Source organism: Geotrypetes seraphini, chromosome 4 (assembly GCF_902459505.1).
Source record: "Geotrypetes seraphini chromosome 4, aGeoSer1.1, whole genome shotgun sequence".
NCBI lineage: Eukaryota > Metazoa > Chordata > Amphibia > Gymnophiona > Dermophiidae > Geotrypetes > Geotrypetes seraphini.
In genome coordinates this window covers 222,910,532-222,934,319 of record NC_047087.1, presented here as the reverse complement: position 1 = coordinate 222,934,319, position 23,788 = coordinate 222,910,532, and the positions used below count along the sequence as shown (strand labels likewise).

The 23,788-nt window shown below is 40.1% G+C and overlaps 1 protein-coding gene across 10 annotated transcripts in view; it reads left to right on the top strand.

Moving 5' to 3' along the window:
* The window catches only part of ZMIZ1 (zinc finger MIZ-type containing 1), a 1,043,290-nt gene that overhangs the window by 222,216 nt on the left and 797,286 nt on the right, over positions 1 to 23,788 (top strand). For all 10 annotated transcript variants that reach the window (XM_033942175.1, XM_033942176.1, XM_033942168.1 and 7 more), the window contains exon 3: positions 1,541 to 1,642. The gene's annotated coding sequence lies outside the window, so the exon portion shown is untranslated. The remainder of the gene's footprint in view (positions 1 to 1,540; positions 1,643 to 23,788) is intronic.

The following is a 23,788-nucleotide window of genomic DNA, read 5'->3' as shown; positions in this document are numbered from 1 at the left end:
GGTAAAATCCATTGTCCTAACATATGAGACTATAACAGCCCCCTGACAGAGGACAGCTGGTAACAACCTCGGTCATAATACTGAGGGCTTGATGACTCCTCTAAAATCATGGCTAGGCTACACGGTAGCTCAAGCTGTCCTTTTGCCCCTCATCTTCACATGACATGCAACAGTTGCCTCTCTTTAAAGTCACTTAACTATTGCTGGTACAGGAGGACTAAAACACACTTCTTCTTTTTTTTACACTGTACCAGCTTAAATTATTTTTTCCTTAAATAAAGCCTCAAAATCTACTATTGCCTGTTGGATTAAGGAGCCATAAGAGCTGTTTGCCTCTTCAATCATAAAGATATTTCAATGGGTCTCAGAGCTCACTCAGCTAAAGTTCAGGTAATTTCTTGGGCAGAAGCTTGAGCAGTCAGCTCTGATTATATCTGCTGAGTGGACCCTTGGTGCTTGCTGTGTTCTTTTGTGGAATATTACAAATTAATGTTCAGGCCAATAGAGATGCTGCCTTAGGCAGAAGTGTGTTATAGGGGGTTGTCTTCCCTCTCCCCCCCAAAAAAAAAAAAATAAAAAAGGATAAAGCTTTGCCCAGTCTGGACTGGTCTAGTGAGAAGATAAGGTAGGAGAGATTTACTCTTAACTGATCATTTTCTTTTCCTTAAATCCTGCTAGACCAGGAGTGAGCAACCATGGTTCATGAGGATCACAACCCAGTGAGGTTTTCATGATTTCCTTATGGAATATGCATGAGATTGATTTGCCTGTACTGCTTCCAGTGTATGCAAATACATCCCATGCATATTCATTGTGGAAATCTTGAAAACCCCGTTGGGTTATGATCATCAAAGACCATCGTCCATTTCTGTGCTGGACAAATCCAAGGAGGACGGCAAGTCCTGGTAGTCCTTAGCTTTGGGCTGCTCTTTCCTGTTCATTAGACATAGACTTATTTAATACTCTGGAGTCTGCAGGATTCCCTATTTGATAATTGGTCCAATATTTATATAGACTGTTTAGCAACTTTTTAGCTGTGGCATTTGCATATTGGGAATATTCCTGGCTGCACCAACTTGTTATACTAATGACATCACCAGAATCTTCAAGTGCCTGCTGATAGAGGGGCATAACCTGTTAGTATGGACTAGGATTACTATATGGTAGGCCTCAAGGAAAGGAATTTATCAGGTAAGGGTAAATTTCTCCATACAGAAGAATGATGACTGTGCTTATTTGGAGTCTCTGAGCTTACACTTGAGTGCATAAAATGATGTAACTAAGAAGCCATGGAAGTATTGGCAATGTTAACAAGTGTATTATTTTATTAGAAGGCACTTTGGTCTTTTTCATAATGAATGTTTTGTTTGGCAGCTTTTTGACATGATGACAATTTGAAAAACAAATTATATTCAAGCACAGATGGCTGAGGAAGTCCAGACGAGGAGGTGCAGTAGCAATTTGCTGGAGTTTTTTATGACTTGCCGGAGGACATAGAGAGTGATTACTAATTTGCCCTTTCTTGCTTGCTTCTCTTTAGGACATACTGCATGCTGGCTTCTGGAAAATGACTCTCCTCATAGACTGATTTCAAAGTTCAGAAATGTACAAATTGGTGCTCATTTCCTTCCTTGGATAACAGGTAACTGCTTTATGTCTGTCTTTGTTTTAGCTGGGTTCATTAAAGGGAAAGACCATTTTGTCTACTGTACAAGTAAAAACCATTTATGAAGCAACGAATGTGCTCTGTCTAATACATGTTCAGAATATCCTTGGATTCTGGAAAGGCTTTATATATAATGGAACTACAATTATTCTCTTAACATATTATGCTTGAAAATCAAGCTGACTAGCAAGTAAATGGCAACAGAGTCATAGTCACTTTGGGGTAGTTTAAAACAAAGCACTATTTTTATCTTTACATTAGGGCAATTTAAATTTCTCAGACCCATTTTTGCCCTTGAATCAGAGCTGTAGTAATAGTTCCAGCTGTTCTGCTTCTAAGGGTGCAGAGGAACCTCCAGAATGTTGCCAGATGATTCACACCAACAGCATTTATACATCTTAGAGAAACCAGCAGCAGACTAAATATTTAGGAGCCCAAGAACTTTTCAGGTACATGATAATGCCTATTGGGAAGGGTTAGCCCATCTTTCCACATAGGACTTTTTCACTAGGATTCTAAATTAGCCAGCCTTTTAACCTTTGATCTGTTCACAGCCTGCCTCCAATTCTTCCCATTTCTTCTTTGGTTGTAATCAGCCCATAGATAGTCTCTTACATTCACAAATTTCAGCAATTCCAAACTTGTCCTCTTCCAAGAACACTCCAATGGATTTTCGCTCTTCTCCCCCTCTCTCCATTCTCTTCTTACACTCCCTCCCTCCTTTCTGCCCCAGGCTTCCTTTAACTAGCTCTAATGATGCCCATGCCAGGCTGTCTCTTCTTGTATCGTAGGGTTTTGGATTCCCCTCAATGCGCTTCTTGAGTTTTTCACTCTAACAAGTTTTCTTCTATTTGTAATCCAGTCCACTTAAGAACATAAGAAGTTGCCTCCGCTGAGGCAGACCATAGGTCCATCCTGCTCAGCGGTCCGCTCCCGCGGCGGCCCATCAGGCCCATTGCCTGAGCAATGGTCTATACCTATCTATACCCCCCAATCCCTTTTTCTTCTAGGAATCTATCCAAACCTTCTTTGAAACCATTTAATGTTTTCTTGTCTACAACAGCCTCTGGAAGCGCGTTCCATGTGTCCACCACCCTCTGAGTGAAAAAGAACTTCCTAGCGTTTGTTCTGAACCTGTCCCCCTTCAATTTCTCCCAATGCCCCCTTGTGCTTGTGGTGCCCCTTAATTTGAAAAATCTGTCCCTGTCTACTTTTTCTATGCCCTTCAGGATCTTGAAGGTTTCTATCATGTCTCCTCTAAGTCTTCGCTTTTCCAGGGAGAAAAGTCCCAACTGCTTCAATCTGTCGGTATATGGGAGATTTTCCATTCCCTTTATCAGTTTGGTTGCTCTTCTTTGTACTCCCTCAAGTACCGCCATGTCTTTCTTGAGGTACGGCGACCAGTACTGGACACAGTACTCCAGATGCGGCCGTACCATTGCACGATACAGCGGCATGATGACTTCCTTCGTCCTGGTCGTAATACCCTTCTTAATGATACCCAGCATTCTGTTTGCTTTCCTAGAGGCTGTGGCGCATTGCGCCGATGCCTTCAGTGTTGCGTCTACCATCACTCCCAGGTCTCTCTCCAGGTTACTAACCCCTAGTGGTGTTCCCCCCATTTTGTATGTGAACATCGGGTTCTTTTTCCCCACGTGCATGACCTTGCATTTCCCCACGTTGAAGCTCATCTGCCACTTTTCGGCCCACTTTTCCAGCTGCGTTAGATCCTTTTGGAGATCCTCGCAGTCTTCCTTGGTTTGAGCCCTGCTGTATAGTTTGGTGTCATCTGCAAATTTAATGACTTCACACTTAGTTCCCGCCTCTACATCATTTATGTAGATATTGAACAAGAGCGGTCCCATGTGCTGTAATAGTAGAAAAGACAGTTCTGAAGTACTTTAAATTGTTTTAATTGTATTCTTATTGCATTTGCACAATGCTTTTATACAGAGCACCTAGGAAAACTGTGCAGAAATATTTCTGACTTTCTTTAACTTGCTGGAGGTGAGATTATATCAGTTGGGCTGAAATATTTTCACTATGAAAGTGGACATAACACAAGAGCGGTGTTTACAGAGTGGCAAGAATTGTTCCTTCTTATAGCTCTCCATGTTCTGTGGAGATATCTGGTTTGGCTTAATTTGGATTTTACACAAGCTAGAGAAATGAAATACCATAGACAATTTAGCATTCTGTGCTGAAACGTCATGAAGACTCCTTTTGGATGAGTGGCAGAAGTAATGCAGCCACTGTGTATCATCAATCTATTACTCTTTAAAAGATGACCTCATGCCACTGCACTGACTCCTTGTCCCCATGTCCCCATGAGCTTCATTCCATATAGAGATGTAGTTTTAGTTTATATATGAGCACTTCTCTGGATTAGCTGCTATCTGGACAAGTGCACTATGCCATACCGTACTGTTTCTTATACCCTGCAATTATCAGCAAGGAATCCTTGCGGCTTACATAAGATTAATAACAGTAACATCAAAGATCAGTTAATATAGAGTTCATGTCTTGGATTACAGTGAGAATAGAAAATATTTTGACACTGCAAAACTAACTTTAATTGTTCAAGCATTAATACTCTCAAAGTTAGACTACTTTAGTTCAGTGTATGCAGGCTGCTGCTGAGAAAACTGCAGGTCATCAAAATACTGTGGCTAAACTTATTTTTTCAACTACGAAATATGACTATGTAACTCTTATTATTGATTTTGCTATATTGGTTGCCAGTAGAGGCCCAGATTAAATATATCGTGGCTGAACCCTTCAATACTTAATTTATTTTCACCATCCTTTAGAACAGTTAATTATAACTTTAGGAATTGTATGAAAAAGAGATTAGGTTTCTGCCTTGCTAATATCTTTTCTAGTAGACAGATGTGAAAATCTGGATGGACAGGCAACATCCCAGTGCTTGGAAGTCATGCAGAAGGAATCCACCCCAGTCCCCGAATCCCTCCTCCTTCACCAGAGGTCTCCACTGCCCCCCTTAGTTTATACCAAAGCAGGTGACAGCCCCATAGAGAAACAACTGTGAAGGAGGGACACGGGGAAACTCCCTAAACTATAGTTCCATTCTGGTAACTCCCCAAATTACAGTTCCATTCTTCTCTAAACAAAATAAATATAATAAACACGACTAGAAGCTGTGCACCAAACCTCCATAGAATGAGATCTGTGCTACTCAGTGTAAAAAAGTAGACTGTGAGGACAAGCTTACTCCAAGTCAATGTCGAATAAATCCAACTCAGGTCACCAGAGCACTCCGGTGAGACAATGGAGTGCTCCACCCAAGATTTGTTAATTTTTCGTGACACTTTATAGCTAGTCCTACTGAAAATTATTACAGGCTGTCTTGGCATTATTCAAATAGTGCCAAGGTAAAGCGAGGATGTTTTACCTATATCTGTGGAAAGTCAGTGATATTTAGCTGCTATCCAGGCAGCTATGTAGTTTAATTTAAGATAGCAAATTAATGGATATTGTCTTAAAAAAAAAAAATCTATTACTACAAAAAGTCTACCAACTTAAACTGCATAGCTGTATGGATAGTTACTGATTATAAATGGACTGTTTGTATGCCATGGAGGGCTTTTTAAACAAATGCTGTGACATTTGAATATTAACCCGATAATTGATAGTAACCGCCATATTCTATATAGGTCACCCAAAGTTGAGAATGCAAATTGATAAATTAATGAGCTGTGACCAGTCAGTTATTGACATTAGTTGATACTAATTTGCATTTGTGCATGCATCTGCCTGTGTACTTTTTGACAACATTGTGCACCTAAATTGTCTTGCAGTACCCCAAAAGGGGGCATGGTTATGGGAGGGGCATGGGCGGGTCAGATGTATTCCCTAAATTTAGGTGCAATGTTCCTGGAGGAAAAGTCCATAGTCTTTTATTGAGAAAGACATGGGGGAAGTCACTGCTGTCCCTGTATCGGTAGCATGGAATATTGCTACACCTTGGGTTTTGGCCAGGTACTAGTGACCTGGATTGGCCACCATGAGAACGAGCTACTGGGCTTGATGGACCATTGGTCTGACCCAGTAAGGCTAGAATTATGTTCTTATGTCATGTGCCCAATTTGCATTCCAGGATTTACATCGGGTTTCATCAGGTGTACATCTTTGCGCCCAAAATTGGGCATGGTGACAGGGATACAAATCTGTCCCTGTCCCCACGGGATCTCTATATCCCTGTCCCTGCGAGTTTTGTCCCTGCCCCATTCCTGCAAGCTCTGCCTTAACCACACAAGCCTCAAACACTTATGATTTTAAAGTGTTCGAAGCTTGTACAGATAAGGAGAGGGCTTGTAGGAATGGGACAGGGACAAAGCTCAAGGGAAGGGGATGGGATGGGGATGGGGAAAATTTGTCCCCATGTCATTCTCTAATGGAAATCCATGTAATCCCAGAGCACCCTTCATTGAATAGCGCTTAGTGCAGATTGTTTCCTGGCACCTAAATTTGAGTATCTTTTGTCAAAAAAAAACAACACCTAACCTAAACCTTGTAATCAAAATGTCTTCATAAGAACCATTGCTATGGGTGTATTTAAAGAAGCCATTCGGTTAAGTTAAGGGGACCCATTAATTAACGGGGTTCACCCAGCGGTGTCGCACATAAATTCTCCCAAATATTGGGATTGCTGTGAGTCTGCTCTTTTTTAAAATTCTTTATTGATTTTCAATTCGAGTACAAAGTGCAATAAATTTTACATACAATTAATATTACGAACAGCACTACATTCGATCAAAGAATAATACAAAATTTATTTTCCCCCTCCCTCCCTCCCTCCCACCCTAGCTGGATGTGTGTACAAATTAAATAGGAAATAAGGGCATTATACAACTAATCAGAGTTAACAAAAGTTTATAAATAGATGGTTAATCCCTTACAATACTTCTCGTTCACTTCGCTCCTCTTCTTCTAATCTTCTTATGGTCCCCTCTTTAAAGGTAATTGGTACTAGGCGTAATGATATGTTTTCAGTATTGGCCCCTCAATCATGGAATCTTTTACCTCAGTATATTAGGGACTTAATAAACTTAGCCGAATTTAAAAAAGCATTAAAAACTTTCTTTTTTAAAGATGCGTATGATTCTTAAAGTTTTTTTTTTTTTTTTTTCCTTTTTTACCAAATTTAACCTCCCCTCCTATTTGTTTTTTTCCATAGTTGTAACCCTCCTTTTCTTGCTATAATATTGTAATTTCTCCCCTATTTTTCCTCACAACTCTTGTATGTTTTTTTTTGTTTAAAACTAATATTTGTTTTAATATGTAAGTACTTTTGTTTGTCATTTTTTTTTTTTTTTTTAATTTATAACAAAAATTAGTTTTTACATTATCACCATTGTCTATTTTATATGTTTTATGGTTTTGTACATCGCCTAGTAATCTATAATAGGCGATTCATTAAGAATCAATAAACTTGAACTTGAAACTTGTTAATGGACCCCATGTTGTTTTAAATAGTTTATTATGACACAATATTTCTGAATTCATTTTTTCATATCTATAACATAGGCATAAAGTTTCCCACCAAAAGGAAAAATTAAGCTTGTCCCAATTTTTCCAATTTTTGGTAATCATTTGCATGGCATTCCCTGTCATAATGATAAAGAGTCTGCTTTTATACCTATCTAATGGAGGTTTAGCTTTCAACAATGTCCCACAGATGACCACATCGTAGGACAATGGAATCGATGCTTCCAGTATCATATTAATTTGTCCCCATATTGATTTCCAGAAATTGAGAATCAAGGGACAATTAAACAACAAATGATCCATTGTCCCTACATCAAGGTGAGTCTGCTCTTTACATCATTGCCCTCTTAGTGTATATGCTTGTTCCAAAATCAAAATGGGATTTACAAGTCCAACACCCCTTTAACGTTATAATATGTGATTGCCAGCATTCAAAGAAAGTCAGTCTTATACAGAGTTAATTTCCAAAGAGTCCCATCACTCAAAATCCTGCTAAATGTTCATCAAAAATGAACTTAACTGGATCTGTCGTGAAGGTAACTATTACCCGACAGAGCTCCCCATTTCGCTTCTTCATCGGGGGCCAGTTAGAATTCAAAACCTTTTCCACAGAAGACTCAGTGGCGACAGCTTTCTCTCAGGTCTACATTTGAGTGTCATTTACTGAATCTGGTTCTCAAACCCCCATGGTATGAAATTCAGGTATAATAGCTAACAAAAAGAAAATACTCTCATTAGTCTGCTGTGACCCTGCTAGTAGGGCCAGCCTCCTCCAAAGCAAACTGATAGATATGGCCAGCTTAAAAATTTTTCAAAACAAATGTTGTTTATTGCTCAAGCCATTGTGCACAATACGAGTATTAAGAGAGTCCCCTTGAGTAAGTCCTTTAAGGAAAATAGTAATTTTTGATTAGGTAGCATCATTCTGTGCTTTCAGAAGTTTGCTTCATGCTCTCTGTTGGGTATAACTTGGTAATCTGCACTACCTACTCTCTTTGATTGCCATGTACATCATGTTCTTCGGAGATTAGAGCTGGTCCTTGAGAAAATAGGGCTAAAAGTGTATTTTAAAAATATTATTGGCTACAAATTTGTTATGTTGTTACCTGCCCATAATGCAAGTGGGTGGATAAAGAATGAAGTCTGGCCATGTTTTCTGTGCAATTTCACCTCATGGATGAGTTGCAGTGAGTTTTCACATGATTTGATCTAGACATTTATTAGCTCAAAATAATTCACTGTAATTATAGGGTGGGTTAAAGTTTTATGTGAAAGTTTGACTTTATAGTAATCCGTGTTTCTCAATAATTCTTTAAAGATTAAGAGCAGAGAACAGGATAAATTCTCAGAAATGTTTTCATCATAACACAATTTCTATAATTGTATGGCTGTTGTGCTATTTACAGGAGTGGCCTAGTGGTTAGCGTAGTGGCCTACGAACAAGGGGAACCGTGTTCAATTCCCTCTACAGTTCCTTGTGACCCCAGACAAATCATCCAACCTCTATTGTCCCAGGTACAAATAAGTACCTCTATTTAATATTTTAACCACTTTGATTGTAGCCACAGAAAGACGGTGTATCAAATCCTATTCCCTCTCCTCCCCCCACCCCATTCTCATTTTAAAGATTATGCAGTAGATCTGAGTACACTTCTCCCTTGGTATTTGCGGGGAATAGGGGCAGAGCCGGACCGCGAAGTGTGAAAAACCGCGAATAACTTCACGTCCGGCTCTGACCCACCCCCGCCTCCCATCCGCCTTCCCCCGGCATCCCGGCCTTACCGTGCAGATCGCCAATTTCCTATTGGCAATCTACATAGGGCAGGAGCGTAGGAAGATTGCTCCTGCCCCGAAGCCGCTAGACACCAGGTAAGGCCGGGATGCCGGGGGGAAGGTGGGAGGGAGGCAGGAAAGCCCTAAACTATGCTTTTTTTCTCCCCCCCCAAAAAAAAAATTGCAGATAATCGAAACCGCGAATAGGGAGAGAGAAGTTTAGATGCATTTGTTTATTTCATAAATCTTACTTTATCGCCTGAATTAACGCCACTTCCCCTTGTATTGAGAATGTTTTTTATTGCTTTTATATTTTGAGACTGCGCAGAAAGTATTTTTTTTTTCCTGTATTCAAGTAGGATGAAATGGTCACACAGATGGATGGTGTCATCTAATGTGCAAATGCAGAACATTTTCTGTATAGCTCTGGAAGAGTCTAGAACAGTGGTCCCCATCCCTGTCCTTGAGGATTACCCGGCCAATCGGGTTTTCAGGCTAGCCCTAATGAATATGCATGAGAGTGATTTACATATAATGGAAGTGACAGGTATGCAAATGTGCTCCATGCATATTCATTAGGGCTAGCCTGAAAACCCGATTGGCCTGCAGTTCCTCCAGACCATTGGTCTAGAAGGCTTTTCTCCGGAATGCATGAAACTGCCTGATCCTTTTGGGGTCTTATTCATGTTTGTCCATAGACAACATCAGGGCACATCAGATGTACATCAGCTCTGCTTCATTTTTGTGATTCTGTTTGTATTTTGGACCACCTTAGTCAAGTTTTCTTTTTTCTGGTTCTGTTGGCTGCCTTAGTAATCTTGATGATTGTTTTCCAGTGCCCTGAATCATCTACTTTCCTTCTGGAAATGTTGTACTGTATTTTTTTTTTTTGTTGCATCCATTTTCTGATCGTATTACAATCAGAATGTCTCAAACAGACCTCACCTTAGTTGCATTTGTTGTTTGGGCCTAGGAAATGATGGCTTCATGCTCCTGCTTGTAGGATCCTTTGCTATGATGACGTCTGGCACCATTAAACAATAAAGCCTGAGATTCCTTGACATTTCCCAGAAGCCAAAAAAGTCTGGTTTATCTGCATCAGCAAAAAAGGAATTAGTGTTGCTGGTGATCTTTACACTGAGAGAACGTCTATCATCTTCTGAGTCAGGATCTAATAAGAGAATCTTCTGTTTGTTTGTTTATTTATTTTTAATTCAAGAAAAGAGATTTTCTTCCATTAAGTTTAAGATCAAAGGCAGTCAATACTGAACATCATGTGATGGCATCAAAGCATCAACATTTTTTAATGTTCACTACTTTATTTATTGGAACATCATCATAAGTATGCACTCAATAGAAATCAAATAACAAGTCCAACACACAAAATCCAAAAAACAAAAATATTTAAATGTTCAATTAATAAAGAAAGGAAATAGCCAGATAGTCAATAACAAATTCCAGTAAAAAAAAAAAAGAATAACCACTAATACCATCTTCATATACAGAAAAATAAATTAGCAGATAAATCTTTTAAAGATCAATTAACCTCTGGCACAGTTTTGGTATTTCTTGTACTGGGATTTCTTACTTTTAGCCCACAAAGACAAGTAGGTAGAAGTTAAGAGTCAAAAAGTTTCTGGAGCTTTCCATATCTGTCATATAACTCTATGAACAAGAAATAGTAGAGATTGATTAATAGATTCAGATCTACAGACTCTAATACGATAGGTCCAAAAGTATCTCCAGTCCTCTTCAGATATAGTTGTTTGTATATTTAAAGACCATGTGTTATTAAGATTTTGAAATATAGATTTATGTGAATTAGATCTGATATTCTTTACCATTTGGAAGCTTCATGCTATATGGCATAAATTTGTGCACTTAGTTAAAAATGTGGGAGGAACATAGCTGGGATATGAGTCTTTAAAAGGTATTCCTCATTTTAGAGGACTATACTTGGTTTCATTTGTATTCGTTACATGGACTCAAAATTGCCACCTTGGGTTGAATCTCTTCATAAAGATGGTTAATAAATCCCAATTAATCATCATCATCATTCACTCTTATAGTCAGAATCATCTGATGGTATTTTACTGTGTAATACTCAAACCACAGGCAGAATTAGAGTGCCTATCTTTTTGAAGTTCAGCTTCATCTGCAAACAACAGAAATTCTTATTGGAGGCTCTGAAGATGCCATTTGCCATCAAGAACATTCCCCTCATGATGCAAGTACCTGCACAGAAGAGGAAAGCTGTTGAGGCCTAGTGCTTAGAGCTGCTGCCTCAGCACCTAGAGGTTGTGAGTTCAATTCCCACTGCAGCTCCTTGTGAATCTAGACAAGTCACTTAAAAATAAGTACCTGCTTAAAATATGTAAACTGATTTGATTGTAACAGCACAGAAAAGGCTCCATCCCCTTACCTCATCTTAGAAGCTTGAAAACAATCTGGACTGGGGAACTGAGCTAGAATACTGTACTAGCCAAAGTACTATAGATCACAAGCTCATCTGCTTGTCCTACCCCAGCAGAATCCCACTTCTCCACCCTCCTAGTAAATGGTTAGCTGGCGAGTCTCCCCCATGGCAGTAAGTAAGAGCTCCTTCCACATAGTCAACATCCTGCCTCTGAGGAGCTACCTTGGATCCTGGCTTTTCATTCCTTTTCAATGAACATTATGCAAGATTGTTGGGTATTAATATTAAGTAAGGCCTTAATTCACTAAGTCTTATTTTACAAAGCCATGCTAGCGATTACCAGGTGACCAATGCAACAAAGCTCATTCAGTTCCTATGGGCTTCATCACATCTGCTGTGGGGGAATCACCAGCACGGCTTTGTAAAAGGAGACCTAAGGTTTTTCTTAAATTAATAGCTTTATTAAAAATAACCAAGCGTAACAAAAAGTCTAACTGATGAGCAGTACTTAACACAGTTGAGAAGGTGCTCCCGGTTTCTTTGACACACCCTCACAAAAACACAAACTACAGCTTAAATAGTCACATCCACCCACCTCCGACCCCCACTTCCCCATCTCCCCTCCCTCACACAGCATGTGAACATTTCCAAGCAAGAAATTGTTGCCAAAGACGTACAAAACTCAAAGGAGCCCTAAGATTTTTCTCCCATTCTTGACTATTGAAAATGTTCAGTGTATCCTACACCACCCTACCATAGATAGGGGTTAAAATGTTTTCCACATTTAAATGATTATTTTCCTACCTTAAATGTTGGTACTGGCATGAATATGATTGAAATCCAGAATCCGGTGATCTTTATTTCAATCCAAACACAATCCTGTTCTCTAGGAATATTTAAAGTATAAGTGATTTAAAAGTATATGTTACCATGCACATTTTCATTCCTTTTGGGTATTCATGTTTGATACTTTTTTTTTTTTTTTTACTGCTGCACTTAAATTGTCAAATTTCTGGAGTACCTGTTTCTGTTCTCTATTATTATATCTGAAAGGGTATAATTGTGATAAGAATTTTGCTCCTAGAAAGAGAATAGATACCTTGAGCTAACCTTATATGAATCTAAAAGCTCTGCACTATGCATTTTTTAAAAAGAGCCTTCAAGACTCAAACACAGTAATTTTTTATTTGAACTGTCTCAAAAAAAGGAAAAGTGATCTTGCTTCTAGAGATCATATATTTTAGGTGGGTGACACTATGGTATGTTAAGCTGTGTGTGTAATAACTTATCTGTCCATGTAAGCTTGCGCTATTTGTGTTTCCTTCCTTATCCATAAATCAACTTTTGTTGCCCCAATTTCAGAAGCTATGTATTTAATAGGGGCCTTTTGTGTTTTAAAAATGAGCCCAGGCGACAGGTTCTGGCTTTTATTTGTTAATTCAAAGCTAATAGAGTTTAATTTTATAAAAATAAGGTTCAGGATGGTGGCCTGTTTAGTAGATTTTGCAAATTGGGTTATATAGGTGAGAAATCAGAGAAGAGTGTGGTGGAATATTTGTCTTCAATTAGGTAGGTTGAAGAAATGGTGCAGGGACATGAGTGAAGGAAGGGTAATACTTACATATAATATATATAAACTGCATTGTTTGTACCACCGAAAAGTGGCATATCAAATCTGTCACCCTTGACCCTTTCCCTAAATGCACAGAGGCTACATGGTTCTCAAAGCTGACCAATGGCTTCGTTTATGTCAGATTTGCTTTAGTATGTTGTGATATTGAGCTTAGATATCAGCAAAATTATTGTCTCTTTATGCTAACGTTTTTCTAAAACATTTTTGTTGTTTTATTGTACTTAGGGTTACCATATGGCTCCAGAAAAAAAGAGGCTGGATTGAGACATCCGGGCTTTACTTCCATTGCTTTCAATGGAAGTAAAACCCAGATGTCTCTGTCCGTCCGTCCTCCTTACTTCCGTTGCTTAATTTCTGCTATTTATCAGAGACAACAGTCAGTGAAAATGACTTGCCCAGTTTCCCTGATTCTCAGCTCACTGCTACAGAGCTATCCAGCTCCTTGAGGGAATAAAAAACACTAATGTGGCTTCATAAAAGAAGGGGGGGGGGTACATTTGGAAGCCATTTTGTTTTGCATTATCTACATTTTATAATGTTAAAATAATAAACAATTTTTAAGATGCCTTCAATCTTAGTTTTGGTATGGTTCACTTATATTTAGAAGTGAAAGGCTAATTGTAATCTCATGGCTGCCTGCAAATAACTTATGCTGGCTTTTACAGAGCTGCAGTAGAGGTTTCTACCGCAGAACGGTGAGGTGACTGCGCCGATGCTCTTAGAATTCCTATAAGGGTCAGAACATTTACCTTGCTGGCCTGCAGTAAAAACCTCTACCGCAGCTTTGTAAAAGGAGTCCTTAGGGACTCTTTTACAAAGCTGCACTAAAAAATGGCCTGCACTCTGGGTTCCTCGTTTGCTGAGGCTACTTTTAGCATGGCTATAAAATGGCTGCATTTTCCATTTGTGCAATAATGGCCATGTACTAATCTTCCCATTAGCACATGGCCATTAGCACATGAGTTCTTAAGTACACTTATTTTGTAGGAGTTGAAGGCTCACTTGCTAACCACATGCTAATCAGCGCACGATGATATATCTGGGCTAGCTGAGTTTCTCTGGGCACACCTACTCTCTGCCCCCCAAATGCATCCCCTGCACAAAAACAATTATTTTTTTGTGTGTGGGAAGTGTGTGCAGATTCCAATACTACTGGAGGATGATGGAGGGTGTCCTGCAGTACTGGATTTTAACCTGCGTTTTGTTATTCAGGGCCTAACCTGAAAATTATCCTAACTGATGCTTCAGGACCTACCCCCAGTGTTAGCCAAAGGCCTCTAGGAGATATTATAAGTCTGATCCTTGTGATGCCAATGTAGGTAGACTGGAGGTCTCCTATGTTTTGGGTTTAGTTTACATGTTTTAGGACCAGACAACTTATATCCAAGAGCTGGACCTTCAAAATAATTTACACCTCCTTGGTATTCAGGAGACATCAGATCCAACAAACCAAACTATGACACAGGAAGATGCTGAAAAGAAAATTCAGGTATATAATCACACGACTCACATATTCAGATAAGCAGGACATGCACAGACACATGGGACATTCATACTCACACCCACCCCTCTTCAGCCACTTACAGAAGGACAGACACATATTCACTTGAAAACACACCTACACCTGCATCTACACATACCTATAACAAAATTTATGCTCTAAGCGCTGTTCATTTGTATTAACCCTATTTCTAAGCCACACCTGTCTGTTGTCTTATCCTACAACTGCCTCTGAGAAGTAGACTCAGGATCAAAGAAAAAGGAAACAAGAACCAGATGAAATTCAAAAGATTGCAGCTACATTAGCCTTCTTTAAAGGAAAATAGGCGCCTAGATTCCTTTTTTGAATAAGCTTCTATTGTGTACCGTCCAGGTAATTCAAGTTGCCCTGTGGTAAAATTGCCCTCTCAGTGGGTAAGGATGACTTATACAGTTCCTTTACCATTCTTTAAAAGAGCAATCAAGTTAAAATATTTAATTAGTGCTGTAAAATATTCTGTTGATGCAATTAATGAGGGAATTTTGTAGCATGTGCTGTCAAAGCTACATGCTGGAGCATTCGGAGAGAAGCAGATCATCCATCATGAGGTAATGCCAACCATAACCACTTCCTGATTATGAGGTGCACGCTATGAACACTCTGCAGATTTTTGCTTTTCACTAGCATGCTTTAGTAGGAGGGGAAGGTTAGAAATTAATTTTTTCAGGGTACAGGAAGTCACGCTACATGCTGGATGGTGCACTTTAGGTATGAAGCAGAGGAAACTTACTGGAAATGACAGAAAATGAATGATATTCAGATAAACCAAAGCTTGCTTGCTTTTTTTTTTTTTTTTTTTTTCCTGTGGTGTGGAATTTTCTGTCTTGATAATTACTGCCAGAAGCAACTTGTAGGCAGTTCCCAATCTCTCAGGAGTTCCTTGGCAAAATCCCATAAGATATGCTTCGTTAGATCAGCAGCTGGTTTTCGTGCGCTTTGCACAGACTTCCCTCAAACTTGTGGTGGGGTGTTCCATCAATTCATCTCCAACGGAACAGGATACAGCGTGAATGGCATGCTTGTGCAAGGCACACATATCCAACCTTGGCTTATGAATTCTCTGTCAAGGTCAGAAAACAAAATCATTTCTAAATATATGCGCAAGGCATGAGGAAGGGTCCGAGGAATCAGTGGTTTTAATTTGCTTTCGCAATGAGTTTGTGCCTGGCTGTTGTTTTCTTTCTGGTTTTGGCGTTCCAGTACTATAAACTCATCTAGATCTCTGCAATCAAGTAATCAAAATCTCTTAGCCAGACCTTCATTACGTCAAATTGTCTTATGATACCTCTCGCAAATCAGTCTTCTCTGTAACTGCTCCCTCATTATGGAATTCATTGCCATCGCCTCTTCGAGAAGAATCCTCTTTGGATAGATTTAAATCAAACTTTAAGAAAACTTTTCTATTTAACGATGCATTTGATATATAAATACTCAACAATCCTCCACCGCACATAAATGATATTATTTCCTCCCTATTGTATCTCCCATTTTTGTCCTTCTATCCCATCAATTATTGTATTTTTCCCTCTTAACCAATTGTATTGATGATTTACATCTGTTTGTGAGTCTAGTACATGTTGCCCTATATTTATTAGTAATTTTAATCTTTTGTATGCCGCTTAGAACTCTGATAAGCAGGATTTCAAATAAGCTTGAAACTTAAGAACCTGGGTAGGTGCTCTCATGAGAAACTGAAGCTCTGATATGTATATCAGACATTATGCTGCCTTAACTAAAATGCTGGTTATTCACTGGTTTTTGGCAAGGAGAGGAGCCTTGGGTGACACAACCGTTTCTGTGTTAAGATTAGATGGTGACTGGTGTTTGTACCTCTGATTGTTTGAATATAAGAACTCCAACAACAAAAAAGTGCTGTGGACGGGATGTTCTAAATCCAGCACTTAAAGAATACACACTCGTCCATCTGGAAAGACAACGGGTCAGACCGAACATGGTCCATGTTTTGGCTAAATGCCCTTCCTCAGGGATCCCAAATTATGAGGTCACGTCCCTTAATCCCCCCATTGCCCCAGGTGCATTAGCTAGATTGTGAGTCCACCGGGACAGACAGGGAAAAAAGCTTGAGTACCTGGATAAACTCATGTAAACTGATCTGAACTCTCCTGGGAGAACGGTATAGAAAATTGAATAAATAAAAAATAAAATAAAAATAAAGAAGGCACAAATATGGTTGAGATCAATTACAACGAAATCTAACAAAAATCCAACGGCAGAACTGAGTAGGGCTAACCAGCAGCGGCAGTGTTTGGCTGTGGAATAGCTGGGCTTCTTTGTTTGCTGATTGTAAGAACTCGACATACCGCAGTATACAAAATATCATAAATAAACCTATATTTTTTCACAGTACAAATTGGGACTTAGGGCAATTATAACACAGCTCGGATATGTGGCAGCCCTTTTTATAACCCTCCCTGTCACCAACCTCCATTTGATCGTACTGTATATATTAATAGCATAAGCCTTAGTTATTAGTCTTTTCCCATAGTGTTTTTAAAATGTTTATGTATTAATTATAATTTTCCAGGGTATGTTATAGACTAGTTCATTTGTTTTTGAACAGCTGGAGGAAGTGAATAGGGAGATTAGCATTTTTATTTAAATTAGAACATATGCAGTAATGTGTGAATGGCTGGGAAATAAGAAAATAAGTTGGATGTACGCAAATGGTGGAATAGCAATGTGAAATTAATGCCATCCTGAATCCATTTCATTGGGCTCATTCGTTTTAAGCAGAGGTTAATTAATCACACGAAGTAGATAAAATGATAAGCTGCTTTTAATGAAGTGAAGCTGTATTATTAGCAGTAAGCACAACGGGAAAACTACTTTACTCTCTCCGTGTGTGGTTTTGATTGGGTGTGCAGTCTGCATGGCCTAAGAGAGAAGTTGGAAGATTTTGCTGTTCTGGTACAGAAGAGAGAGATGGGTTTCAAGTACTTCAGATATGCTTGCATACAGGGCAGGTGCCTGCAAAAGCAGCCGTGGGAGGGGACTAGAGGGCAGCCAAAACCCGGAAACAGACCAAAGAATTTTAAACTTGTTTTTCCTGTATCTTTGCCCTATAACCAAAATGTCATCCAAGACCAATGTACATGATAGATATAATTTGTGCTTCATTTTCTTATGTTAGAATCTTTAGATGGAATCAGGGGGCCTTTCATGAGGAGAAAGTGATACGTCTTTCAGGTACTCTGAAGACTTTCAATAGACAGTGAACAATTTTGTGGTTTCAGTTAATCTGATGTGTTTGTGTATCTCAGGAGCATAGCCACAGGAGGGCCTGGACTAACTCATTTTGGGCTCAGGCCCATATGGCACCTCTACACTCTTGACAGAAAGCTGAAAGCTGAGCTTGATCCTGCATCTCCCTCCCTTTTTTCCTTCATCACATTTTTCTATCAAAAGCTTACCTATAGCAGCAGCAATTCTCAAACACTGCCTGTGGCTAACCCAGAAGCCTCCCCTCTGCCGCATACCATACTTGCTGACTCAAATTTCTGTTTGAGTGGGTGGTACATGGCAGAGGGGAGACTTCTGGCATAGCTGTGAGCAGCGTTTGAGAATCGCTGCCAGCAACCCTTTGATAGAAAATTGTGAATATGGAGTGATTGGCTTAGATTGGGGAGGGGGGATGATTGGCATAGAATGCATGGAAGGGAAGGAAAGAGGTGCTACACATGGGGGAGATAAGAGAGAAGGTTCATTGCTTGATGTGGGGTGTGACGGGGTGGATTTGATGTAAATCACTAGTCAGAAAGACGATTAAAATTATGACTGTGACATTATGAATATACAGCCTCGTTCTACATAAGTAAAAAGTAATCCTTATTTCATGATGAATAACTTTTGGGCTATAATGTATTTTAAATAGAAAACTAGATTTTTTTTCCTCAAAAAAGCATGTTATTTTAAAAGATAATAATTTAAATTTTTAAAAAAAATAAATTTTTAAATTTATTATTTTTTTTTTTAATCATTGATTTTTATCCATCCTGGGCAGCTACATCTGCACCATGGCTCCATCACTGGATGTAGCATATAGCTCCGACTGCATGTGTGCCACAGATCTATCTATGAATGTAGATCACAGCTTCATCTACTGGGTTGACCGGCTCCTGGTTTTGGCACTGCTCCATCTCTGGATGTAGAGCACTGCTCTGACTGACTATTGACACTGCTCCATCTTGGGATGCAGATTGCAACTCCACCTGCTTCTTTTGGCGTGGCCTCCTCTCTTGATGTAGAGCGCGAATCCAGCTGGCGGTTGGGCATGTATACATCTCTAGATGTAGTGAGCTGCCCCATTGGGCTGACCAACACGACTCCCTCTTGGGAGGTTGATCAGGACTTTAATGCTGGTTGCAGAACATGGATCCATTTAGAGCCGCTTGCCCGGTTCTGTTCCTTTGCTCTAAGTTCCATATAGCTCTATCACTTGTGACTGAGTGTGGCTTCTGAATGAGGTACAGCTACAGTAGGTCCCTGGCTGTTGTATGCAACACTGTGCTGGTCTGCCAAGTGCAAGTCTAGCTTTAGTCATCTCTTGAGTGCACATTCTTCACTAGCTGACAAGCGAGTTGCCTTCCATGGTTTTTGAATGGTTATCCTTGAAGCAGCTCCTTCTCAGGGTGGGGTGGGGGGGACGGCACATCTTCTTATCTGATGGCTGACTAGGCTTCGGGTGCCACTTGTCCTCTCCTTTGCGAAGTTCGCTCCCATGGCTCTGTTTGGGTTGAGCTCCTTCGGGTGGGTGGGCCTTGGGTTATTCTTGGAGATTTGCCCTTCCGTTACTTACTTGGGGGATGTTGGACAACTTGTCCTTTCTGTGTTCCGTTCAATGTCCCGCCCTACTTAGGTTTGCTTTGCTACATCCCATTCATCTCTGGATTAATCTGTTGCTTCTGACAAGGAAGGAAAAATTATGTTACCACCTGATAAGTTTTTTTTTCCTTTAATCACAGCAGATGAATCCAGGGTCCCACTCTTTATGTTCCTTTCTGTTTTGCCTTTGCTATATAGGGATTGGGTGAGAGGATAGCCTAGGTGTGGATTCATCATCTGTGAGGAGGGAGTTATGTGATGACTGACTTTTCATATTGATCCTGCTTCTTTGTTAGGAAGAACAGAGCTCAGTTTTGGTGTTCTCTGTTTTTGCTTGCTGGTGGATTCATCTGTTACTAAAGGAAAGAAAATGATCAGGTAAGAATATAATTTTTCCTTGAAACAAGCTGAAAATATGTTTTCCATTGTGGCTGGTGCCAAATGGTCAAAGCAGGAGCCACCTATACTTTCTAAAATAGCACTTTTGGCTCAAGATTCTAGACTTAATTTTGAGGGTGATTTGAAAAGTTTGGTTAAAACAAATTACCTGTAACCAAAGTAGTCTCCATCAAGGGCTATGCACTTAGCCCAGCAAGTTTCCTTTTTTTCCCCATCATAGGAAAAATATGAAAAAACTGGAAATTTGCTGGACTAAGTGTATAGCCCTCAACGGAGACTACATTGATTAACTTGCTTTTTTTTTTTTTACTAAACTTTTCAAACCACCATCGTACACCACTGTTGATAGAAATAAAGGCAAAAACTTTATGAAAAATAGGAAAGAATCCTCAGTTTAGTGTCAGATGAGTAAATTTGCCAAACATCTCTTTTCAAAGAATAAAGGGTGTCAAGGAACCCTCACTTATAATATTCTGGAGATCAAAAAGAACTAATAATGATATACAAAAATGATCTCTATTGGATATCTCACATGTTTCTTTATGAGTTATATCACATAACAACTGACGTTATGATAACATATGCTCAGTACTGTGTAGCCTCGCCAAGGACCTAAATACTTATAGCGAGACCCACCACCCTTCCTATCACTAATGAGTGACATAACTCATTAAGAACCAAGTAAGATAAACCTCTCTTTTCAGCATACGATTGAATCGTGTGTGTGGATGGAGACCTGAATAAAAAAGCAGAGTGGTACCTGAGAGTGCTAGTAGTGTTCCTTCAATGTGGACTTAAGGGTGCAAACAATTGTAGCAGAGAGGACAATGTTCAGCTCTTGGGTTTTCTGGAAGATGCAGAAGGCACTGATTTATTTCCATATTACAACATGTTATAGCATTGCTACTAGACTTTAATTTGATAGATCTTTGGAAGTTGAAAGAGCACATTGGAGCAGTGGCGTAGTGAGTGTGAGAGGCGCCTGGGGTGGTGGTGCTCCTCTCCTGCCCTCATCTCCGCCTCCTGCTCCTTCCCCGATCCCACCTGCTGTGTGCCTCCCACCCATCCCGCTTGCCGCGCGCATGTCCTCCTTCCCTTGTACCTCTGATTGAAGTTGTTGCTCGTGGTGGTCAACAATGTGCTCCTTGTAACCCCATCGGCTCTCCCTCTGATGTCACTTCCTATGCACGGCACCTGGAAGTGATGTCAGCGGGAGAACCAACAGGGTCGCGAAGAGCACGTTGTTGACCGCCATGAACAACTTCAATTACAGATATGGGGAAGGGAAAGGGGGGCATGTATGTGGAGGGACGAAATGGGAAGAGACAGTGAGGTGGGGTGGAGCAGAGGAGGGGTGCCTACGACCCCACCAGCATGGCGCCCAGGACAGATCACCGCCCTTCTTGCTACACCACTGCATTAGAGCACAGCAAATTCAACCACACAACAAGATGGTCCATGGCCCCTAATTCTTAAAGTGCTTTGCTATTAATAGGTGCTCACATTTGATGAGCACAAAGGCCAAGGCCCTGCTGATGAACAGTACCTGCTCCTAACATCAGATCTTTTTTAGGGTGACAGCATGCAAGCACAAGCAACAATTGGAATATTGAAGCCTTTAATGCTTCATAAATTGACTTTTTTTCCAGCAAGATTTTATGTCACCATTAACCCCACCATGGGGAACTTTGAAGATCTCAGAGAATTTGCTTCATTTCTTAAAATGCAGGCTGGAGGTGTAGCAAGCAAGTGTCGATAAAAAAGGCCGACAAGTTTAGACTTTAGATCGAGGGGTTGTAATTTTATTCACCTCATGTTGTTTTGATAACAGGGTAAGTGATGTTTTGAAAGGACACTAAAGTATTGGCTGCAGGCCAAGTGTAACATACTGTATGTATGTCATGCTCTGCCTTGATCCCTGCTATGATGGGGTTGATGGAACTCTTAGTTGAATGGACTTCCCTACACTGCAGGGGCTGCTTAAATAACATTTACTCCACTGCTTGGGAGGACTCCTGCAGATTTATCCATGGATATACCATATATACTCAAATGTAAATCGAGATTTTTGGGCCAAAAAAGGTCAAAAATTGGGGTCTTGGTTCATATTTGAATCCTGGTGATCCAGTGATGTGGTGAACCAAGTCGGGACATAAACGATCCCTCCCTCTCCTGAGATGAGTGTCAGGTTCTGTCCTGGCTATCAGCCAACTGTAGAATCACCAAGCACCCCTTCCTTCTCTCTCTCCCTCCCCTCTATAGAATTAACAAGCATCCCCTCCCTCCTTGCTGTAGAATCAAAGCAGAATCTTCCCTTCCTCCCTCCCTGTTGTAGAATCAATGCGCGCCCCCTCCTTGTTATAGAATCAACACATATCCCCTTCCTCCCTCCCTGCTGTAGAATCACCATGGGCTCCCTTCCACCCTCCCTCAGAGAAGTAGTGTAGGGCTACCTCTGGGCCTACCTTAATCACCGGTGTTCCAGTGGGGTGAGTTGGGAAGAGGCTAGCTCTAGGTTTGGTAGGGGCAAGATGGGTGGCCCTTGAATATAAACCCTCAGTTTATATTTGAGTTAACATTTTTTCCCCTAAAAATGGAGGGGGTGGAATGTTATCTCAATTTATATTTGGATTAGTTTATATTCAAGTATATATGGTAGGCTTCAGGTACTGGTTTACTCCAGGGTATAGCTAGCTATGTACAGCTGGTATAGCCACACAGTTTGCAAGGAAGTTGAGTTGCTAAATTGCACCCTGCCTGTTGGCTTCCCTTGCGTGTTACTTGTGGAGGGAGGGGCGGAGCATTTAGGAGTCTGTTGAGCAGGGCACATTTGCAGCCCGCGACTCTCCTGGTTTACTCATTTGTGAATTGTAGGCTTGAAGGAGACTATTCTGCTATGGTTGTCAAGCTTCTGCATGATAAAATCTTTACATTTCTTTCTTTCCTAAAGAGTATTCTAATAGATTATATTATCTTCTCAGTTGTTTTTATGATTGTCACCTCTTTCATCACTTAGGCGCATAGGTCCAAATTCTATAAATGGCACCACTCGGCACAGTTGTCAATCAAACCGGCACTCTTTATAGAATCACATCTAGCAGCGCCTAAGTGGACTTAAGCGTCACTAGGCATCCTAGACATAGGTGCCGCTCCATTAGGCCAGCTTTTCACTTGCCTAATTTGGCAGCACCTATGTCAGATGCCTAAATCAACCCCGCCTATTCCCATAACCACATCTACTTTTTAACATAATAATAATAATAGGCATCATTAGACATTCTTAGGCGTGAGAGGGCACCTCCACTTAGACATTGCTAGCCGTCCTAAGAATTCAGCACTGAACTCTTAAATTGTTTAATGTTTTTCTGATTGGCTGAAAACCATCGTGGTCAATTACCATGCCAATTAAAAATTAGGCACGGATCCCAAACTGCGGCATCGCTGTAATTAGGGCACCTAGCAGCGCCTAATGTGGGCACCGTTTCTAGAATCTGTCCCATAGTCTGACGCAGCTCTTAGCAATCTGCTGCCCAAAATTAGAGTTACAATGATTTGGTAACATTTTAATTGATGGATTATAATGTCTCTGAAGGGTTTCAGCCTTAAGGTTTAACTTTGGAAAATAGTTTCTGTTTTAAATGAATTTTCATGGAATTAGTGAGAACCCGGTGTATGCTGTATTAGGTGTGCACAGATAAAAGTAGCAATGCACATGTAGTCAAGGTGCAAAATAATATATTTTGGGGAAAACTGGAGGCTTGTGTGATATTTTTTGTTGCTTACACAAATTTGTATTTACAAGCAATGTCTTTCCATGTTTTCTACTTCTGCTTAATTTGGTTAAAACATGTATGAGATATTTTCTCTCCCCTGTAGGATAATTTGACTGGCTCCTAAAAAATAGTGTTTCCTTTATTTTCTACATTCTGTTAGTCTTTCATTTTGCAGACTCTCCATTATTTGCTTCCTCTAGCTTGTCTTGTACTTTTCAATTAATTTTTTTCAAGATAC